The following is a 23651-nucleotide window of genomic DNA, read 5'->3' as shown; positions in this document are numbered from 1 at the left end:
AACCTTTCCTTGTGTTTTCTTATTGTGTCTCCTTCAAACTTTTCAAGCTTTATGTATCTTTCACCATAGCACTTAAAATTATACAGTATCTCACTGGAATGGTGGTAGGTGAACTTTAATCATTATTTCCTGTATCTTACCTCTCACATGGGCTTAATGAATCACAGAATGAGATTCACCAGCTTTGAATTACCATCTCTCTGTTGACTTTCGTTCTTCTCAGAAGGTACTTTTGTTCCCAGGTCTCTCTTGGCACAATGTTGCCTTGTGAACTATTCCTCATTTTGTAGTTACACATATGATTTCTTCTTCTGAGGTGCAGTGCCTTTTACTTCTCATTATTGAATTTCATCTTGTTGGATTTCATCTTATTTCCCCAGTTTCTCAAGATTGTTTGGAATTTTAATGCTGCCTTGTAGGTTGCTTGTGACCTCCCTCCTGGCCCTGCTTGAATTTATCAGGGCTTCACAGATTAGAGAAGAAACTGATAATTTTACTGAGCTAATCAGTGTGTGAAATGGAAAGTTTAAAGCAATATCAGAATGAAGAACTGCTAAAATTAGTTGAGAACAAATACTTTGAGGGTAGCTGTCAATTAAGGGATCAGCACTTACATGATGCTGCTTCAGTTGTGTTCTGTCTCAAAATATGCATTACCTATTTCAGAGAAAGACAATGTAGCAAACAAAGCCTAATTTTAAACAGTTTCTGTTTCCTTAATCTTATGCATGTGTGCTGAGATCCTGTGTCAGCCTTCCACATGCCATTGTGATGAGTTTTTCTCAGCTGGGTGAATGTCATGGAATGGTAAGCCACTTGAGACATCAAATGAAGTGACTGATCTGTGTAGGTCTCACACCAAAGGAAAAAAAGAGTAGCATACTACTCTCATAAGGCAAAGCTATGCAGGCCATTAATTGATGAAGGTTAACTATTTTAGCAGAGTAGTCATTACACTGGAGAAACTGAGAACACTGATGATAAGCACATAAAGAATATAGCAATGTCACAGAATCCCAAAGTGGTAGGGGTTGGAAAGGACCTCCAGAGATCATCCAGTCCAACCTCCTGCTACAGCAGATTCACCTCAACCACATTGCACAGGAATTGCTGACGTGAGAGAGCAGTTATCAGCAGGTAAGAAATGGAAACTCTGGAAGGTGAATCCAACAACTAAATAAAAAAATTAAAACTCAATAAATAAATTTTCTATTCGTTTACTTAACTGATTAAAGAAAATATTGAACTGATCAAGAACCTTCCTATAGGTATACAGGACACTAACTGAAATATCTTCATAGCCAATCAATGAATCATTAACTGCAGTGTGAGGACACCTTTTATTCAGCTGTTAGTGACTTCTCTACCTGTCCGAACTAAATCTAGAATGATTAGTTCTTCAACAACTTCCTTCATCTTCTAAAGAAAAGGTTGGTATCAATATTTTTTAAAATATTCAGTATCTTCTACCTTTTACTGTCACTTCTTAATGAATGAGAACAAATATAAAGTCTTTTAATATAAAGAAAGGAAATAAAAATTCCATCTGCTATTAATTCCTTTTGAATAACCATTCCAGTTCTATGACTTATTCTAATGCATCTCTTAAATGATAAGAAACAGTTAAGATGGGTTTCCAAGCTTTTGAATTTTTCCAGTTTACTCCTACTCTCTGGACATTCCTGCATAGACACCTGAACTACTCATCAAGTATTTCTTATTTTCTTGCAGTAGTTTCCAGCTAGCTTCCATGTTTTTCTGCAGCCTCTTTGAATGCTCTGAAGCACTCTTTACCAGTTGTTTAATGCTGATGTTCTTAGGTAGTCTTCCTTTGCTTTGTCAGGTGGACATCCAATGTAACTCACAGACCTTCCTCAAAGAACATCTGCTATGCAATAACTTCCATAAGTAACTCTACAAATTTATTATTTGCCTGTATATGCCTATTGCATTCATTTGTGAGAATAAATAAAAGCAATTCTTGTCATTCTGTTGTCTTTGCCTTTGTTTTCTGAATTTCACCATTACTTCTAATTGGCTTAGGGTCATTAACATCAGTATGGATAAGCAGCTTAGAGTAGCAGTGATGTTTTCAAGGTCCTTTGCAAAGTCCTTTGCAAGACCCTGAAGGTCATCAAATTCAGTTGACTGGGCATGTCACAGCAGGTTCTATTTGCAATTAAAATGGTGAGAATAACAAGAAGATTAATTGCTTTATGTGGAGCTATTACAGATTCATATCAATGTAATGGAGCTTGTAATCTGGCCTACTGACAGGTGAGTTCATTTATGAGGAATGTTTTCATTGTTATTGTTCTTGCCACAGTACTTAAAAAAAAAAAAGTTCCTGATTTATTATTCTTGCATTTCAAATCCATTTTAAATATGTATAAAAGCAATGTAATTGCTGTTTACTCAATTTCCTTCAGCTCAAATAAAAAGATTGCTTCTGTCTCCTCCAACTTCCTGTCAATGCACACCTATTAAATGGAAATAAGTATTCTCACAGATGTCAGTACTGGAACTTGGTAAGCATGGAAGAGTATCTCCTAGATAAGTAAGTGAACTTGGGCAAGCTGTTTGATTTCTTCATCCAGACTCCTTTTGGTACTGGATCCATTGCAGCTGTCAATATCCTGTACCATGAAGACATCCTTTTCTGCATTCAATCTCACTGAGTAGTAGGTGTCATGAGCACAGTATGAATTGATATAGTCACATATGAACCCAATGCCAGATGGGAACCTCCATTTTGTTGTTATTGGTTCAACTCTGACAGAAAGAGAGGCAAACTAAATCATTAAATGCTGTGTTAAATTTTGAACTTACTAGTAGTGCCATCACTCCAAGTCCAAAGAAAAATGGAATCTTACAAAACAAAATTCATTAAAATCAAATCTGCTGCCCAGAGTGAAGTGTTCTCAAAGGAGATGTAATGGCCTTTGCCCTTTTCCAGTCACTAGGTTATCTGCTATCATGTTTCTGCTTAATATTTAAACCAGTTAACAAACTGTCAACTGCAAGGTCTACATGAGGTAAGTGCAAGAGTTCTGGTATTGATTTGGTAGATAAAGTTATATGGACTTGAACTAAGACATTACTGGAGAAATGATTTCACTTTCTCACCTAGGTTGCAGAAAAGCACACGCATGTGTTATTGTTCTCAAAGGACAATAATGCACTATATTAAGCACAAAAGAAGGTTAATCCCAGGTGCTGGAAAATCATCTGCCTTAATTACCATCTTTGACAGAAACCCCTTAACTGCACTTCTGAGTGGTTTAATTGAAATTTGTGGAAATAATATAAATTTAGAGGGGAAAACAAGGCTATTTTGTTTTATACCCACGTTATGTCTGGAATAACCACAATTACACAATATATTAGTACTAGAGAACAGAGGGTATACTGTTCAAACAAAACCAAACATAAAAGCATCTTTATTATGCATAGGGGCTGTTTAAAACTCAGTCATATCCCACAGTAAAAGCACATTGCTGGCAAACTCAGTTTATAAGCAAAGTACATCAGAGGTAAACTATTAGGTATAAAACCAATTTCCAGCAAATTACAAAGGACATTAGATGACAGTGATAGCAAGACACAACTATTTGCTCTTCAGTAGTTCGACCCCCAGCCTGTCCTGGTGCATGGGGTTGTTCCTTCCCAGATGCAGGACTCTGCACTTGTCCTCGTTGAACCTCATGAGGTTCCTCTCTGCCCAACTCTCGAGCCAGTCGAGATCCTGCTGAATGGCAGCACAGCCTTCTGGGGAATCAGCCAGTCCTCCCAGTTTGGTGTCATCAGCCAATTTGCTGAGGGTACACTCTGTCCCCTCATCCAGGTCGTTGATGAAAATGTTGAACAAGACTGGCCCCAGAACCAATCCCTGTGGAACTCCACTGGCCACAGGCCAACTTGATTCTGTGCCATTGATCACCACCACCCTCTGGTCTCTGTAATTCAGCCACCTCTCGATCCACCTCACTGTCCGCTCATCCAAGCCACACTGCCTGAGCTTTCTGATGAGGATGTTATGGGAGACAGTGTCAAAAGCCTTGCTGAAGTCAAGGTAGATGAAATCCACTGTTCTCCCCTCATCTAGCCAGCCAGTTATGCACTCATAGAAAGCTATCAGGTTGATCAAACAGGATTTCCCCTTGTGAAGCCATGTTGACTCCCCTTGATAACCATCTTATCCTTCATATGTTCAGTAATAACATTCAGGATGAGTTGTTCCATCACTTTTCCAGAGATGGAGATGAGACTGACCAGCCTGTAGTTTCCTGGGTGGTCCTTCTTGCCCTTTTTGAAGACTGGCGTGACATTGGCCTTTCTCCAGTCCTCAGGCACTTCACCTGTCCCCCATGATAGTTCAAAAATGATGGAGAGAGGCTTAGCAATCACATCAGTCAGCTCTCTCAGCACTCTAGGATGCATCCCATCAGGACCCATTGACTTATGAGCCTTAAGCTTGGCCAATAAGTCTTTAACCTCTTCCTCTTCCACCCAGGACAAGTCCTCTGCTGTCCTGGCCATCCTGTTATCCTTGTCGAGATGGGCTTCCCGAGCATTGGCCTTGACCATAAAGACTTCAGTACTTCGGCCTTCTCTGCATCCTCAGACACCAGGGCACCCTCAGCATTTAGCAGCAGACCCACATTCCCTCTCACCATCCTTCTGCTGCTGATGTACTTGAAAAATGCCTTATTACTGTCCTTAACATCCCTGGCTAAATTTAATTCTAGAAGGGCTCTAGCCTTCCTAGTTGCACCCCTGCATGCCCTGGCAATGTTCCTATACTCTTCCCAAGAAGAGTTTCCACCTCTCATAGATGGCTGCTTTCTGCCTGAGTTGTCCCAGCAGATCCTTGCTCATCCATGGAGGCCTCCTACCTCCTTTTCCTCCTTTCTTGTGCATTGGGACACACTGATCCTGGGCTTGGGGGTAGTGGTGCTTGAAGATTGACCAGCTCTCATGGGCACTTCTACCTTCTAGAATCATATCCTATGAGATCCATTCAAGTAGATCTTTGAAGAGGCCAAAGTTGGCTAGCCTGAAATCCAGGGCAATGGTCCTGCTTTGTGTTCTGCCTCTTCCACACAGGTAGAAGGCCTCATCCACATCCTCCTCCTGATCAGGTGGCCTGTAGCAAACTCCTACAACAATATCACCTGCCTTTTCCTGCCCATTAATTTTTACCCATAAGCACTCTACCCACTCTTTATCCCCATCCAGGCACAGTTCAGTACACATTAATTGCTCCATCACAGAGAGAAACTCCACCTCCACGCCTTGTCAGTCTGTCTTTCCTGAACAATACATAACCCTCCATGGCTGTGCTCCAGTCATGGCAGCTGTCCCACCACGTCTCTGTGACTGCAATGAGGTCATAGCCCCGCATCCGCACCCACATCTCCAGTTCCTCCTGCTTATTCCCCAGGCTGCGTGCATTGGTGTAGAGGCAGCTCAGGGGCTTACTCAAACACACAGGTTTCCCTGGACGGGTGCAGGAGGTTCCTCTTTGGTTTGGCTCTTTCTCAGGGTGGTCAGCCTTCCTTATCTCAGCCCAGTGTGCAGATGAAGGGCACTTATCCTTGTATTCCCTGTCCTGCCTTGTTTCCCAGCTACAGGGGAGAGCTTGTTCTGTTTTGCTTCTCTCCTCACCCCCCAAGTCCCTTAGTTTAAAGACTTCTTTATTAAATTTGCTAGTCTACTTCGAAATAATCCAGTGCTTTTACGGGAGAGATGAATCCCATCCCGTCCTATGAAGCTGTAGTCCCCAAGGAAGGATCCATTGTCAAAGCACCCAAAGCTTTTCCGCTGGCAACAGCCTCTCAGGCAGGAGTTCACTTGGCTGATTTTTCCATTGCAAACTCCTCCTTTATCTCTATTGAACAGGACAGAGGAGAAAATAACCCCATGCACCAGTACAGGCTGGGGGTCGAACTGCTGAAGAGCAGCTCTGCAGGGAGAGACCTGGGAGTCCTGATTGATAATAAGCTAACCATGAGCCAGCAATGTGCCCTTGTGGCCAAGAAGGCCAATGGCATCCTGGGATGTATCAAGAAGAGTGTGGGCAGCAGGTAAAGGGAGGTTCTTCTCCCTCTCTGCTCTGCCCTGGTGAGGCCTCATCTGGAGTCCTGTGTCCAGTTCTGGGCTCCTCAGCTCAAGAGGGACAGGGAAGTGCTGGAGAGAGTCCAGTGCAGGGCCACCAAGATGATCAGGGGACTAGAACATCTTTCATACGAGGAAAGGCTGTGGGAACTGGGGCTGTTTAGTTTGGAGAAGAGGAGATTGAGGGGAGATCTTATTAACATTTATAAATATCTAAAAGGGTGGGTATCAGGAGGTTGGGACATCTCTTTTTTCTATAGTAGCTAGCAACAGGACAAGGGGTAATGGGATGAAGCTGGAACACAAAAAGTTCCACTTAAATATAAGAAAAAAATAGTTCACTGTTCAGGTGATGGAGCAGTGGAACAGGCTGCCCAGAGGGGTTGTGGAGTCTCCTTCCTTGGAGATCTTCAAGACCCACCTGGACATGTTCCTATGCAGCCTGATCTAGGTGAACCTGCTTTTGCAGAGGGTTTGGACTAGATGATCTCTAAAGGTCCCTTCCAATCCCTACCATTCTACGATTTGCATAAACTTGAATTTCGGCCAGCAGATGAGAAAATCTTACTTCAAGGTCACAATCCTTTCCAATGTTCCCAAAGGGGAATATGTAGCTTCAAGTCTTTCATAAATGAAATGGTAAACCTCTTTTGAACAGTGATCCCAAGGAGTAATTGCAGTTTTCTGGCCTTCTGTGCTTAGGAAGTTCATCTTTTGATTTCTTGTTTTCCTAATTTAGCAAAGTATTCCTCTGTTCACTGTATTGGGCAAGTTTCCAAATAAGGTTAAATAAATATTTGACCTTTTATTTTATCCTGTAGCAAAAAGACTTTATCCCAAATGCTCACATTTTCTGTTCAAGTCTCTTAAAAAAAAAGTCTAGATTAGGGAGGTTTTATTGTGATTCAAACTTTAAGTTGGGATGTGAGAAGAAAGAAGGCTTAGTTCTACAATGACTACAGGAAACATATCTACAGATATGTGCAACCAATTGCAATAATACATTATGGAGTGGTAAGCTCTACGTGACAAAACCTCTCACTTATGTCATTGGTCTATATGATCTTCATGGTATTGAGGGCTCCTAGGCTTTATTGCAATCACAACATTTGTAGCATATTCTTTAGAAAATATTTGGAAAATAGATTTGTTCTGTAGATCTGCATATTCTCTCTCTCTCACTTCACTTCAGTTTCTTAACATTCTAACTCCTAACAAAATGTTTGCATAACAATTTGAGTCCAGAAAAAGATTAATAGAAAATATATGAATTGCATCTGATACTCTATGCTATTGATATTCTGTCTCAAACAACAAACATAGGTATTTTGTGACAGTTGAAGTGTCCTAGGCTATGCCCTACCTCTGCTTCTCCAGCAAGATGTGGTCTTCCTTAGATTCCTATAACATTTTCAAAGCCTGTGAAGATTTTTTGGATATCATGATGAGTCTCATTTTGCACAGGAGACCTTGGGCAGCTGATTTCAAGGTCTCAGTTAAAGAAGCCAAGAAAGTTAAGAGAACGATTAAATTTTATCTAAACTAGATATATTTGACCAATTACATTTCTTGACAGACTCTGCTGACCACACTAAGAGATCTTCTTTAACTATAATCAAGTCATAAGCATTTAAGTCTCATTTGGACATCTACAGAGAGACATTTAACTATGGATGCCTTAATCCAAGTGTCATTCTAAATGTCAGATGCTAAGTTCAGTAAGATTTTAGATACTTTCTCCCACTAGTCTCTAAAGCAAGTTAATAAAATTTGATCTACTTAAAAATACTGTATTTCAATTTGAGAACAAAAACAATTGCATAGCTCAGTATTAATTATGATTGCCACCTATAATTAAATATAGAGCTTATGATATGTCCACTAATAAAATGTTTTTAAGAACAGACTAGGATCAGGATTGCCAAAAATGCTGTAGAGGTTATTGGTAATGTAGGTGTTACAGTCTTATAGTAGGACAATGTTTTCTAGGGAGAGGTAATATCTTTCTTTAGACATAAACACATTTCATGGTTAGAAAAATGGAAACTCTGGGAAGATTTGTTTATAGGTTTCTAGATGAAAAGCATTGTGACAATATTATACAGGATGGTATGGTTTGTGTGTTTTTTGTTTCTTATTTTTTGTTTGTTTTTTAAACAAAATTTGACTAAACAACTACTTTTGGTACCTCCAAGGGCCATTTTTCTTCACAATTTGCATCATAAATCTGGAGACTTTGGTGCCTAAGAAAGATATATGTTTGGTTTATCACCAAACCGTGTTTCTCTAGATCACCTGAGGTAATTTAATAATGCATACTTAACAGTAAATACTGTTTTGGAACTTGCCTTTAGTTTATCATACTTTTAAATGCAAATTTGCACTACCGAATGTTTTAATTAGGTTTACAGAACGTCAGTCTGATTTAAATCTATCCCACAATAAATGACACAGCAGCATCCAAGTGACTTAAAACTACGGTTCAGTATAAATGCACACAGGAATATTAACTGCATACAGGAATTCTACCTTAAGAAGAACCACAGAATGGTGGCAGTTAGAAGGGACCTCTAGAGATCATCCAGTCCAACCCCCTGCTAAAGCAGGTTCACCTTGACCAGGTCACACAGGAGTATCTCCAGGTAAGCTTTGGAAACCTCCAGAGGATGAGACTCCACATCCTCCATGTTCAGCCTGTGCCAGGGCTCCCTCACCCTTATGGTAAAGTTTTTCCTCGTGTTTAAGTGGAACTTCTGTGTTTCAGCTTTTGTCCATTATCCCTTGTCCTGACACTGGACACTACAGAAAAAAACTGTCACCTCACCCTCATAACATTCAGCCTTTAAGTACTGACAAGTGTTGATGAGGTCCCCTCTCATTCTTCTCTGCTCCAGACTATATAGCCCCAGGTTTCTTCCCTTGTCCCCCTTGGTTTTTTTGGAAGACTAAAGTGACACTGGCCTTTCTCCAGTCCTCAGGCACCTCACTGGTCCTACACAATTATTAAAAAATTATGGAAAATGGCTTAGCAATTACATCAGCAGCTCTCTCAGCACACGTGGGATTCATGCACATCAGGATCCATGGTTTGTGCATGTCCAGCTTGCCTAATAGGTCTTTAACCCAAACCTCTTCCATCAAGGGATGGTCTTCCATTCTCCAGTTTCACTATCCTCCAGGGACTGGGCTTCCTGAGGACCAGCTTTGGCTTTAAAGACTGAGGCAATGAAGACATTCAGTAGTTCTGCCTTCTCTGAATCCTCTGTCACCAGGGCATCCTTGTCATTCAGCAGTAGAATTACATTCCCTTTAATCTTCCTTTTGCTACTGATATACTAAAAGCCCTTGTGTTCCTTTACTTCCCTTGCCAGCTTCAATTCCAAAAGGGCTTTAGCCTTCCTGGTTTCATCCTTATATGCTCTGGCAACAATCCTATACTCTTCCCACTTGATCAGGCCCTTTTTTTGCCTTCCATAGATTTCTTGCTTCCACTTAGGTTGTTCCAGTAGCTCCTGTTCATCCACACAAGCCTCTTACCTCCTTCTCCTTATGGAGATACATCCATCTTGGGCTTGGAGGAAGTAGTGCTTGAGGATTGACCAGCTTCCTTGGGCTCCCCTATCATTGCACAGCTCATGGAGATGAAGAAACCGAAAAGCTGAGCTAGAGAAGTTTAAATGCATTGCTATTTATAAATGCCATTTACATTTTTATGGAGTCAGCTTTTGCACAGTTTGTGCAGTGTGATACACTGCAGTTGGATAAACTGCAAAGACAGGATCTGATCTCAGGCCCTTGTCCCTAGAGCATTACTCTTTCCCTGCAGTATGGCTAAAGAAAATTCAATCTTCTTCATCCTCAATCTCAACTCTTTTGGTAGAGTGGCAGATTTGCACATCTTTTGTGTCCTTCTCTCTTTAGACAAAACTGCTCTTATCCCCACCTACAACTGTCTAAACAGCAGCTAAATGAGGTGGCAGGGTAGCACTTACTGATATGTCCCAACGTCTTCACTCCCCCATAGCAACAGGTCTTCCTTTTCTCCCTTTCTTCTATCTTGCTCATAAATCTTCCCACTGTTGTCTTGTATCAAAAGTAATACTTTCCTTCCTGCCTTTAAATGCAAGCAAGGCCATACAACCTCATCAGTCAAATATGCCTCGTTTTACCATGGGAAGCCAAGCTTCTCCTGTGGGGAAGATGAAGAGAACAGGGGATAGGCAGATTATAGACAGGCAAGAGTGACAGCAGCAGTTACTGCTGCAGGCAAGGATCACTGCTTGCCAACAGAAGCTATCATCTCCCATTCTTACACCATCAACTGCAGTACTTTGGCTGTTTTTGGCTAGCTGAAACAAATGCGGGAGACAGAAATCATCTATTTGGGCACAGATTGATGCTGTAGTAGTCACTATCCTATGCCTACAAGGGAAAATGCACTGGGCTCAGCAGAAACATTTTGTAGGCCAAGTCAACCTGCAGAGTGCTATCTGAACTGCACTTGTTTTCAGTCTCACTAGAATCATAGAATCATTTTGGTTGGAGAAGACCTTTAAGATTATTGAGTCCAACCCCTAACCTAGCACTTCCCAGACCATCACTAAACCATGTCCCTCAGCATCTCAGCTATAGGGCTTTTGAACATCTCCAGCGATGAGGACTTCACCACCACACTGGGAAGTCCGGGGAGGTGTCTAACAACCCTCTCAATAATAAAGTTCTCTCTAATCTCCAATCTAAATGTCCCCGAGTGCAACTTTAGGCCATTTTCTCTTGTCCTATCATTTGTTACTTGGGAGAAGAGATCAACCCCCAATTTGTCACAACCTCTTTTCAGGTAGTTATAGAGAGTGATTGTATCTCCTCTCAGCCTCCTCTTCTCTGGACTAAACACTGCCAGCTCTCTCAACTGGTCCTATTCAGATTTGTGCTCCAGACCCTTCAGCTGCTTTGGTGCGTGTCTCTAGATATGCTCCAGCACCTCAATGTCCTTCTCTTAGTGAGGGACTCAACACTGAACACAGCACTCGAGGTGTGGCCTCATCAGTACAGAGTACAGGGGCATAATCACTGCCCTGGTCCTACTGGTCACGTTATTCGTAATACAGGCCAGGATGTCACTGGCCTTCTTGACCAATTGGGCACACTGCTGGCTCATGTTTAGCTGCTGTCAACACCCCAGGTCCTTTTCTGCCAGATAACTTTCCAGTCACTCTTTTCCGAGCCTTGTTACCAAGAGCAGTATGAATTCCTTGTCCTGGTACCCTTTCTCGATATCCCAAGAAAACAGATCTGTATAGACAGAGATGGCAGTGTGTGGGCTGAGTTAGTGACAATCGCTCCCTGACTTCATGGTAAGACACTTTAGAAGGGATGTCTAGGCACTGCATGAAGGCCAACAAGAGCACTAGAACTAACTGATGCCTAGTAATGAACTATTTAGTTAGTGAATTGCTTAGGGAAGAAAAAAAATTCTTTTTTTTCCCCTCACACGAAGGCACTCTTTGTTAATAGAGATCCAAAATGTTCTCATCACACTTAGATGGCTGCATGTTATGTCTCAGGGTGTCAAAGAATGGGACAGATCCAAAGAAGGAGCGTGTTGTGCTGTGTTTTTCCTAGCATCCACTACAATATTTTGGACTGCACAGCCATTTTTGTTTTACTGACTCTTTTTACTTATTGGAAATATTAAACTGTTGGCTAATGACTCTGGCAGAACTGGTAGAGAGATGTGTGTATCCTGACTCTCAGCCGAACCTGACACAATCTCTTCCTTTTGCTACACATTGAAGTGATCCAGGGCTGTTTGCTTTGATGCACACTGTCCAGTTGACACTCTGAATTATCACTGTCCATAGAAGTAAGAGATTGGTATTGATGAAACACAGCTTTTGTGCCTTAAGTTGTAAAAACTGATTTATCACCTTGGCCTTGACAATATCTTACTTAAAATCCCTTTGAAGCTTGGCATTTAATATCCTTTAAAGGAAAGAGCATTTAACCTGAAGAAGATACATTGAACCGTGAATCTAAAAAAGAGTCCAATCTGGAAATATCAAGATGTATGCTTGTTGCCTAATTTCTTACCAGTGCCTGAAGAAAATAGCCCTAAATGAACCTCACATGTAAACATTTCCACCACACTTTTTCTTTTTGGGAAAACAGCCACATTGGAGCTCACAGGGCATGCTAAAGAAGTAATTAGCTTCCCATTCATATTACTTTTTCAAGGGACTGATTTGGGGCACCCCAGCTTCTGGATGAGAAGTCACAGGCATGTTTTTCCCCTTCAGTGGTGTGCGCACTCAACTTTCTGCTCTTCCCGTTATCCCATCTGTTCAGAAACATCAGGCAGAAAAAATCTTCCCTTGAGGGTTTTGTTCAATTCATGAGTGTTCATGCCAAGACTATACAGGATTTTGTGATAACATTTATTCTAATGTCTTGTCTGGGGCTACTATATCCATGAGGCCTTTCAAAATATAAGAAGCATTGATCTGGGATTAGTGTGATTCTGAATTCACAGTAGCCAGAATACTTGTTCTGAGATTTCATCAGGGTTATGCCCCAAAACAGAAATCTACCTACATTTGCAGAAAAAAAGACACTCACTTTTAAGCAGCAAAAAGGTGAATTTCACTAAGGGCAATCCCTAACTGTAGTTTTATATGTTTGTGTATTTCATAGTTCCTACAATATCTGTTTCTATTTTGGTGGTGTATATTTCTGTTTTTAACTCAAACTTGAACCAACCAAAATAAACTACAAAGCAGAGCAATTACTTTAATTGAGATCTTTTCTCCAAATAATAACGAAATAATTCGTGATTTGCTTAGCACTTTAGGCAAGGAGTTCATTTCTTTGTCTCTGTAGCTATGCCCAAGCATAACAGCAGTTACCCTCAAAGGCTAGCAACTGTCTTTACTGTAGCAATTATATATCCACTCTGTACTCTTTTAGAGAGTACAAGTCTAGCTGAACCTGCTGGCATATACTATGCAGTTTTTCTACTGCAGGCAGCTATCCTGTTAGGAGTTCTGCAGATAATATTTGTAGCTAAGAGTCTTCAGTCTTGGATGTATAACTGGACTGCTCTGAGCTAAAGTACCTCCAGTAAGTGTGAGAAATATATCCAGGTCTGAGTTCATGAAAAGACATTAGTTGCTGCAATCTATCTGATCTGGGATACACACACTGTTTGCCCATGGCCCAGGAGCACTGTCCAACCTGTGCCCTCAGCACTTGTCTCAGATATGTTGCATATATCCCTGTTCCTGGTGCTTAATTTGTCAACTGCAGACCCAGCTCATTGCTTCCAGTTTGTCTGATGCTCAATAGGGTGTCCCAGACTTATTGCTGTCACCAGCCCTGTTCCTCTCAAGATGCTGCCTTACTGTGCCCTCTCAACAAGGTGATGGGCACTCGTGGCTCCTGCCTCATCCTCCTCTTAGAGCAGCCCTATCCTTGTGGCTCCTGACACCTGACATGGAGGTATGCCTAACTTGGTAAGACTTAAAATTACTGTATTCTTCAGTTAGAGACACTTAAGTTGCCCAGAGAGAAATCTTCTTGATTCAATATCTGTAAGATTCTAACTCAAACATGCTTCACTAGCCTGGCTCTGGCAGACGTTTCTTTTGTTCATACCCTTTCAGTTTGCAAAAAAACAATCAAACAAATCAATAACAGCAACAAATCTCTTTCATGTTATTTAGCATGAATCAAAGCAATGTATTATTAGAGGTGCATTACTCAGATTCATAAAGACACAGGCACAAACAGAAAAAGTTTATTTCACGAGGGAATTAAAGCACAGAGATCTCTCAAGTGCCATAAATGTCAACAATCTTAAATTGCCAAATTGAAGGGAAAACATATTTGAAGGATTATTCTGGCTAGGAATTTACTTTTCCAGAGTTTTGACAGCCCTAGCAAACAAGACGTAGTCCCACAGGAGACAGATCATCTGTAAAGTATACACAAAGCCAGCCACATAACTTCCACTAAAGGAAACTAAGAGAAGCAATTGTTCAGGCTATTAAGTCCAGGTGTACCTTGACAGAAGGTCTAGAAAAGAGTAATTACAATGCAAAACAAGGTGAAAGTCATGTGAACTCTTCTATTCTGCAAGGAGGGATGAAATATGAGTGACTTATGATGCCATGGATAGAATAGGGCAGCTGCACAGGGAATGCTGAGAGATTGTTTCTCCATGGCTTATAAAATGGTGACAACTATTGAAGTGATCACGTGCCAGGTTTGTAAAATGCATTAGATCTACAACAGGTATGGTGTCAGTTTAAGTTTTGCACACTTTACTGGTGACATTTGCACAACATTTGCTCTAGTTTAAATTCCTTTTTCCTTAAGTTTGTGATACTGTTCACTCCAGAGACAAATATTAGGTTATGGAATCTTTAACCAGGCAATCCTTTAATCTGCTCTGCAAAAGACAGATAATAATGCAAAAACTAAATATGGAAGATATATGAGAGGAACCAGGAGAAACCTTCAGTAATTGTTGCAACAGAATCAAGAAATTAAGAGACAGCTAAAGATAACCAAATTAATATATTGTATGTTCAACTATGAAGTCACAGAGGCATTTAAATCCCTACTAAAAACCATGAAGAGTATCTCCAGATAAATCAAATACTATTTTGCTACTTTAAATGTTCCCATCTCTGGATTTTGCCCCATTTAGCCACATTATTATTCTATACTATCATTCAAGAAGCTGGAGACTTCAAATTACCGACAGAGGAAATCTAAAAGTTTCAAAACATGTTGATACTCTTCTCACAGTGAACAGCAGGTTGAGGAAAATCATTGTCAAAAATAGCAGGTTTCAAACAAGGGCTGGACGTTCATGTAGATAATGAGAATTCAATTACGTGGGATGGCTATAAGCCAGATACTGACAGAAAATGTTAGCAAACAACTTTCCTCATGGGCTGTATATCTCTTTGAAAAACCTGAAACATGCTACTAGCTGAGAGAAAATATTCACCTTGGCCCAGCATGACAATTTCTAAGTTCCTAACAGTCATAAAGCTAACAATTTATAAGAGTTTTATCGACCCAATGTGTGACTTGTTTTTCAAGGCCTTCCCTTGCTTTTGTTGTCCTCAACAATGTAGCTATATTTTATTATAAAAGCCAAGTGAAAGATGAGAAATTCACACATCTGACATGTTCTTCACACTCTCAGCTTGATCGATTTGTCTTTTCTGAAGAATGTCAATATGAGCATCTTTAGGTGGCTTTCAATGAATGTTCTGATTTCAGTCACTTAGCCAAGGATGCAAAAGCTACACATTCCTGGATATGAACATGATTTTAATTAAGGGAAGAAAAGGATATTTAAATCTAGATATCCTTTCCTTATACAGTCTCTTCTGTCAACTCCAAAGCATTTCCTTTTCTTCCCTTATTTCTCTCAGTGTAACATAGATTTATGCCTATTGTGAGTGTTTAATTCTAATTTTCAAATTCTTAGGTTTACCTGTAAACTTTACTTAAATGATAGTAATATTGGTTGACTACTTTTTCTGCATGTAGAGCTCATGTCATCATAGTCCACTCCATCCACTCTATCCTTTCCAGGTACTTTTGTAGAGACAATTTCTAAGCATTGGCTTTATGTTAGTCACCTGTTTGGCCACTCTGGTTTGATCTAGTTCCCCAAAGTTAAATGTGTTCTGCAGGGAATCATTAACTGTGCATCAAACATGTGTGTAGTTTTTTTGCATCTTCCTCAATGGATATAATTAAATTCCTTGAAAACTGACAAAGAGAATTAGAAGTAGTTCAAAACAGTCAGGCCTTCCATGCTTTTACAGATGCACTTAGATAGGAAAATGAAGGAGGGCTTGCAGCTCACACAAAGAAAACAGATAAAAACAAGCAAGAAATAAGAACAGTCTAAGGGGCTGTTTTTTTTTTTAAAGCCACCAAAAGGTTTTGAATTCTGGAAATGTTTAGTCTATATTATGTACACATAGAATAACACAGACTGAATTCGACTTCTGATGTATCGTTGGCTCCCAGCAGAGAAATGAGCATGTATTTCTGCTCTTAGTAGATTGGGAGTCTACATAAGGTGATGCCAGTTATGAACTTAAGAGTCAGACAGAGGGCAGAGACTGCCATCCATTATAAACCAGAGCTATTCCACAGATAGCAGAAATGTCAGAAAGGTAACTGCTAAAAATTATTAATGAACAACTGCTGAGTTCCATCTATTTTCGATGCAGACACTGTTTGCAATGAAGAGAGTCATGGACTGAAAAGCAAAATTCAGAGGGGACTTTAAATACATCTTCTTTGATGTGCTACACCTGCCTAGCCCTTATAGTGACAAAGATTCATTCAAATTTAAAGATTGATTTTTAGGGAAATGTAAACAAGCCTTAAAGGTCTTTTCCCCTAGCTTTCTAATCTTAATGATTTATTGCTAACACTGCTTCCCTTTTACAGAGGGCTCTAATTGTTTTCCTTCTTATATGGGCTTGGAAAGATATCTTTAAGAGATATCTTTAAAAGAAACTTGCAGCACAAGCAATGATTTCTTTGAGATAGTGCATATTTTGAGTTAGTATTTCTGTTGTGGGTAGTTTTGCAACTGGAGGAATTCATGTCTACATGTAAGATAACAAAAATATTATTACCTCAAATATACACATATTCAGGTCTTGCAGAAGGTCCTTGGAAAATCAGTCTGAAGTCTTTGCATGAAGGTTACAGTTTGCATCTAACTGCTAGTGCTTGTTTTGATGACACCTGAGATGACACAGCTAAACTGGTGCACACGCACGCTGTCATGTGCTTTCAGTTCTGATCAGTAGAAAACAGGAAATTATGTCATGCTTCCATGAGGAAAAAGGAAATGGGTGAATCATATTGAAGAATTACATTAAGTTCTCAGCTTTCCTTAGCTGGTGGAAGCTCTGCTTTGCTCTATAGTTGAGTCTTCAGTCACAGACCTCATTTGGCATATATGAGCACAGCAAGAATGTGTGTAATGCAAAAGAGTGCTGCTGAGCATTTTCTACTTTTGTTTAGTTGGGGTTTTTTTGTTTCATTGCACTGGGCATGCAACTGCAGCAAAAACATTTTTCCTATACCACTGTCTTTTCTTGTCTATTAATTGTGTCTTATTAATTGGGATCATTTTGTTAGCAAGTGCTCTATATTTTCATCTTTATACAACTCTATCCTAAGTGCCTGTAATGTTATTCATCTCATTTCTTTGTTCTGATAGAAACAAACAAAAAAAAATTTTAGAAACAATTTAAACTCTTCTTAAGGACTCAGAGTACTTTTGTTTCCTTGGATAACAGTGGAATTTAACAAATGCATGCACTTTGGATATTAGCAACTGAACAGTGAGCTTTATGGATCATAATGCAAATGATATTAAAAATAATATTTTACAAAGATTTAAAAAAAAAACAAATAAAATTTCTTTTGAAGAGTCCTTGGGCTTTTTGTGTGTTTATTATTACTATTTTTTTCAATTTAACTCATAAATAATTGAAAAAGGAACATAAGTTCTTGTCCAAACTGAAACACAACAAAGGAAGCATGCCAAAGGTGGAAGCAAGGATGAAGTTAGGAAAGATAGAGCCCAAATCTAATTGAATACAGTCAGGGCTATCAAAGACAACAAGAAGAGCTTCTATAAATGCTTAGGTGACAAAAGGAAAGCTAGAGAAAATGTGGGCTCATTGATGAAGGAGTAGAGGTATCTGGTTACACAGGACATAGGAAAGGATGAGATGATGAATGCCTTATTTGCTTCTGTCCTTACTACCAAAGCCGGCCCTCAGGAACCCCAGGTCTTGGACATAAGAGTGAAAGGTAAAGAGCAAGTACATGGGCCTGGAATGCACCCACAACTGCTGAAGGAACTGACTGACGTAATTGCACAACCACTCTTGGAAATCTTTGATCAATCATGGCAATTGGGAGAAGTCCACAAAGAGTGGAGAAAAGTAAACGTCACTCCTGTCTTCAAGAAGGGCAGAAGGAAGGCTCAATGAATTACAGGTCAATCAGCCTCACCTTGATCCCTGGGAAGATGATGGAGCAGCTAATCTTGGAAAACATTTCCAGGCACAGTAAGGATGAGAAAATCATCAGGATTAGGCAGCATGTCTTCATGAAGTGTAAAGCATATGCTTGACCAAATCAATAACTCCTATGATGCAGTGACTGGCTTGGTAGATAAGGGAGAGTAGTAAATATTGACTTCAGTAAGACCTTTGGCATTTTCTTCCCTAAGATACTTGAAGAGAAGTTGTTGATGTAAGGGATGGATGAGCAGAGAGCGAAGTGAATTGAAAACTGGCTCAATGTCCACGTCCACTGGGTGGTGATTAGTGACACAAAGTCAAGTTGGAGACTAGTGACTAGCAGAGTTCCCCAGGGATCAATACTGGGTATAGCCCTGTTTAATGTCTGGATGATGGGGCAGAGGGTAACCTAGGCAAGTTCGCTGATGTCACCAAGCTGGGAGGACTGAATGATTCACCAGAGGGTCATGCTGCCATCCAGAGAGATCTTGACAGATTGGAGAGATGATCTGGTGTGAATGCCATGGAGTTCAACAAGGAGAAGTGCAAAGTCCTCCATCAGGAGAGAAGAAACCTCAGATATCAGTGCATGCTGGACTAGTCACTGTGAGGGTGACCAGGTGCAGGAATAGGTTGCCCATAGAGGATGTAGAGTTTCCACCCTTAGATATAATGAAAGACTGTCTGGACATTATCTTGAACAACTAACTTTAGGTGGCCCTGGTTAAACAAAGGATTGAATCAGATGACCTTGAAAAATCCTTTCCAACCTCAGCCAACCTCTGATTCTCCAATTCTTTCACTTCTGGTATGGTTGATACTGGCCTTGTAAGCCTATTGTTTGTGTAGAAGTGATATAGAATAGAAAAAATTTAGTATCCTTTCTGGTGGCTCCAAATGGCCACATTTTCGTGATCTGCTTAATGCCAAGTTAATTGCCTGAATCTCAGCTTGGGTTGACAGCAAGAATGAGGAGATGAAGCAATGCCCTTTGCACTCACCTTGTCTAACAAAGGCTGTGCTATAGCCCCAGCTCTAAGAATCAGACATGTACTGGGGAGGCTTAAGGGACTCTTACCTCTTTTCATCTAGTTGCAGAGAATGTTAAGGTTTGCCCTCAGTCTCCTCTTCTCCGGCTAAATAACCCCAGTTCCCTCATCCACTCTTCATCAGACTTGTGCTCCAGACCCTTCCTCAGCTGCGGTGCCCATCTCTGGACACACTCCAGAATCTCAGTGTCTTTCCTGTAGTGAGGGGCCCAACACCGAACAGAGCGGTGCGGCCTCACCACCGTTGAGTACACGGGGGCAAACACTGCCCTGATCCTGCTGGTCACACTATTTCTGATGTAAACCAGGATGCTATTAGACTTCTTGACCACGTGAACACATAAGTTCAATTTCTATTTATTCAATAGCTCTCCAGAGTTAGTTTCATTGAGTGATGCTTCTTGTACATAAATGAGAAAAATTCCAATGATTCACGGTTACTCCTATTCTGTTTAAATCTCGGTGACAGTAGCTAAATCTTTCTTCTTCTTGTTGTATATCTGAGGCAGAACTCTCATCTCACTGAAATCAGCATAGCTTTGGTTTATATTCAGTGAGATTAAGATTTAGCCCTTAAAAATTCTGATTTATAGCCACTTTAAGTCAATGTACACTCATATTGACTCTGTAGACCTGTAAGAAATCTCTAGACAAATAGCCATGCTTAAACAGCAAATAATCTAACCAGAGAAAAATACAAACTTCACCAAAGTAACTCCAAGAAAAAATCTCCCTCAAGAAAAAGAAATCTTCATGATCTCTTCATCTCCTTGTGTTTGAGAATTTTATGGAGAAAAAAATCTCTGACATACTACAGATGGGCAGAGATGTGAATTAGAATAAAGTTACATTTATGAGCTAAATTTCTATAGTTTTATAAAGCAGGGTCTGAATGAGAAATGGTTACAGTACAGTGATTGAGGTGCAATCCCATTTTAATTGTACAGGCTTTAATTACAACTGCCCCACACCTTGGAGAAATGCACTGGGGACTGATAAGGAGTCTTGTTTCTGAAAAAAGTCAGAGGAGGATTTGTATCTGCAGAATGCAATTAATTAGTAGATAAGAAACCCATGGCTGTTTTCTTTGGGTTTCTTTCTTATTTTTTTTTAAGATTTTCTTTGTGTGGATAATAATTTCAATTGCGTCAGCAGCTGTCTGTATCCTTTATAAATCCCATGATCACCTCAATATCCACAGATATTTCTCCTTTACTTCTTCTATTTGATTATTTATGTTTGAAGTCAGTGATATTTTTCTCGTTATTTTGTCAATAAAATGTTTCAGAGATACAGATGAAGACCTTTTTTTTTTTTTGTCTTTGGAGTACTTTCTGGTTCCAGATACAAGTTCAGCAGAATCTATTGTAATTTCCCATCATTCAAATTACCTTCTCTTTTTAACTAATGACTTTTACAAATTTTACCAGGCTCCTAGGTGGACTTGTTCTCCCCTCTCACGTGTATTCTGACCTGTTTCTAATGTGGATTTTTTTGTTGTAGTTTGTTTGTTGTTTGGGTTTTTTTTTCCTCATGCCTTTGTGTAGCTTAACTTCAAACTGTCCTTTCAGACTGATGCTGAGTTTCAATTATATTCTTTTTCATTGCAAGAGATAAATGGTGGTCTCTGTTCCTGTGTGGTTGCCTCTGATCCACCTCTTCTGTACCTGGTATGGATGCATGTAGTGTTGGCTTTTATCTTTCAGTCAGTTTCTGCTTCTTGTGGACACCTGCCAAAATCCATTGCTTTCAAAATTTAATGCTGTGGGGAAAATGCTTTATTCTTTCCTCATGTTTGCTTTTATGACATGCTGATATTTGGGGACAGAGAGTGTCTTTCCAGTTCACTATCAAATCACAAGCAATGGGCTGGACTCTCTAATGTAGAATAGATTTAACAAAAATAGGTTTTCCTCTGAATTAAATCTGCTAGATGTGAGATGTTATACATCTGAAAAAACAGGAAAAAATGTGGAGGTAAACTAGATGAGTAAAATTTTGTAATGTCTGTTTCCATAAGTTCATCTCACAAACTGAAGCTGTTTCTTCTACTTTTATATGGTAATCAGGAAGGAGCACCTTGCTTGAATTTTCTTCCTGTACAGAAAATTTAATTTTTGATACTATCCTGTAAAATAGGTTGGGAACCTGAGGTCAGACAGGAATCATAAAGTATTTTTCAATAGACCACACTGTGATATCCCAAGAGCAACACAAAATATTTCTTTGGCTGTCGGTGCCTCAGTAGCTATTACAATGGTTAGGAAAAGTCAAGTGGCCTTAATTTGTCTCATGAGTTTTCTGTCTTAAGTGTTTTGTCACATTCTATTAGCATTTCACCAACGATATTTCCCTGGAACAGATGAATGGAAGATCGTGTTAAAGTTTCAACTCAATGTTTACATACATTCTCAGCGTGCATCAAATGACATTTCAGGGACTGTTAATATCATCAGGAAATATAAGTTAGCTCAGAATTTCACTCCCAAGGGTCTGTGCTTTTGTACTCTGATCCACAAAAAGAAAACATCTTTGAAAAGTTGACCTTGTGCATTGGTGTCTGAACACACCAAATCAAAAGACACCAGTTTTGCAGGAGACTTACAATGTTTCCTGATATGTGAGTGCAATGACCTACTGCCACCATTTGAGCTGATCTGCAACATCCCTCCTGGCCTTCAGCAATGCTTGAGGTGGGAGGGAGCTGTGTGTCCCAGCTGCTTATATTAACAATATCTGAATTAGGGAAGCATGCACATGCTGAAAAGTATCTCAAAGTCATTAATAGTGCTTAATGAATAATGATTTGCCCTTCTTTGATTTTTCTGTCGATTAATTTATCACAGTCACCACTGGCATAGAATCATAGAATCATAGAATGGTACTGTATGATAAAAATTAGTTTCTTCCCTGAGGAATAAAAATTCCTCCCTTAAAAATGAATTTTAATTTTTAAAAAATGTCCAAGTAGAACATTTTGATAGTAGAAATCTTTTAGTTTTGCTTTTAGTGATTTTATTTATTTAAATAAATAATTATTGAAATATTTATTAAATATCAGAGGCTTTCCAGGGAAGTTTTCAACAACTTGACACAGCCTGATGGAATAAACAACAGACTCAACCAACCTAGCTAGTAGCAAGCCTTGGCTAAGACATCTGACACTAGCAGGGGAAGGACTGAAGCGATGTAAAGTGGCAGAGGACCTGTTGAGTGTGTCACCTGCGTTGCAAAGGCTCTAGAGCAACCCTGGCAGCCCGGGAGCTGCAGGGCGAGCCAGTCCGGCAGCGATGGTGGTCCGCGGGCCCATGGCGCGCTCCCGGGGATAACAAGGGGCAACAGTACCACCTCGTGGCTACAGAAAAGCTGCAGCACACACCGAGTTTGGGGAATATTCTGAGGAAAATGGTGTTTGATGTAAGTTCAGCCTCTCCTATCTGTCCAATTGGCTCATATTCTTTAGCAGCATCCGCTGCTCTACATGCAGCTGCATGATCTGAAGCTCTTGGCTGTGTTTCTTTTTATTTCCAGGATGCAAACTGCTGCTGTTTGTACTACTAAGGAACCTAGAGGAACCACCAAGAAGTACTCTACTTCTGGGTGCTGCATGTAAAAGTACAATCATCCCATGTTTTTCCGAGTCTGAAGTCTGCATCAATAAGCTAAGCTGAAAACTGCATAACAGATGAGTTAGCTTCAGACAAACCCGTTTTAGGTTTCCAAGTGGTATGATACCTTGTTGTGGAACTCAGTGTGGGCTGTCCACTCTGCATTTACTTGGTATTTTTGAACTAATGGTAGACTTTTTGCTGCTATGGGATTAAAAAAAACCCCAAGACAAGTAAAGAGTGAGGAAGCATTATTGTTGTGTAGAGGAGAAGCTATAGCAAAAACAAATTAAAGAATTTTTCCTCAAATCACAAGAGAAATCTGTTCTAACAGCAGAAATTGAACAACTATGTATCAGTTGAATTTAGAACAGTAAACACTGAAGTGTTTGTCCTTTACTGACCTGAGTCCTCTGGACTTGAGTCTGCTCTGGATTTGGAAAAGCAAAGATAAGAACACAAGTTGCTCAATAGCCACTTATTGCAACCATTCTTTGCTTCCCTGAGAATCATCATCAATCAGCCTTTCTGTGTTATTTTCAGAGAGGGGACTGAAGAGCAAACATAACACCTGTGCTTTTGTGTGACTAACCTCTAGCCCAGCAGAGGTGAACAAGTGTTCGATCTGCCATCCATGATGAAATATTTCAGTCACCGACTGATAGCTTTTCTCTGGGAAGTGAAGAATGGTTGGAATAAATGTCTCAAGAAGATAAATTCTGTCCTTACTGAATCTGTCTAAAATGTCATATATATGCAATTAACTGTTTCCAGATATTATAATTTGTGGAGACCTT

Source organism: Colius striatus, chromosome 1, assembly GCF_028858725.1.
Source record: "Colius striatus isolate bColStr4 chromosome 1, bColStr4.1.hap1, whole genome shotgun sequence".
Taxonomy (NCBI): domain Eukaryota; kingdom Metazoa; phylum Chordata; class Aves; order Coliiformes; family Coliidae; genus Colius; species Colius striatus.
The sequence above is the reverse complement of the archived record's forward strand: the minus strand, read 5'-3'. Positions refer to the sequence as shown.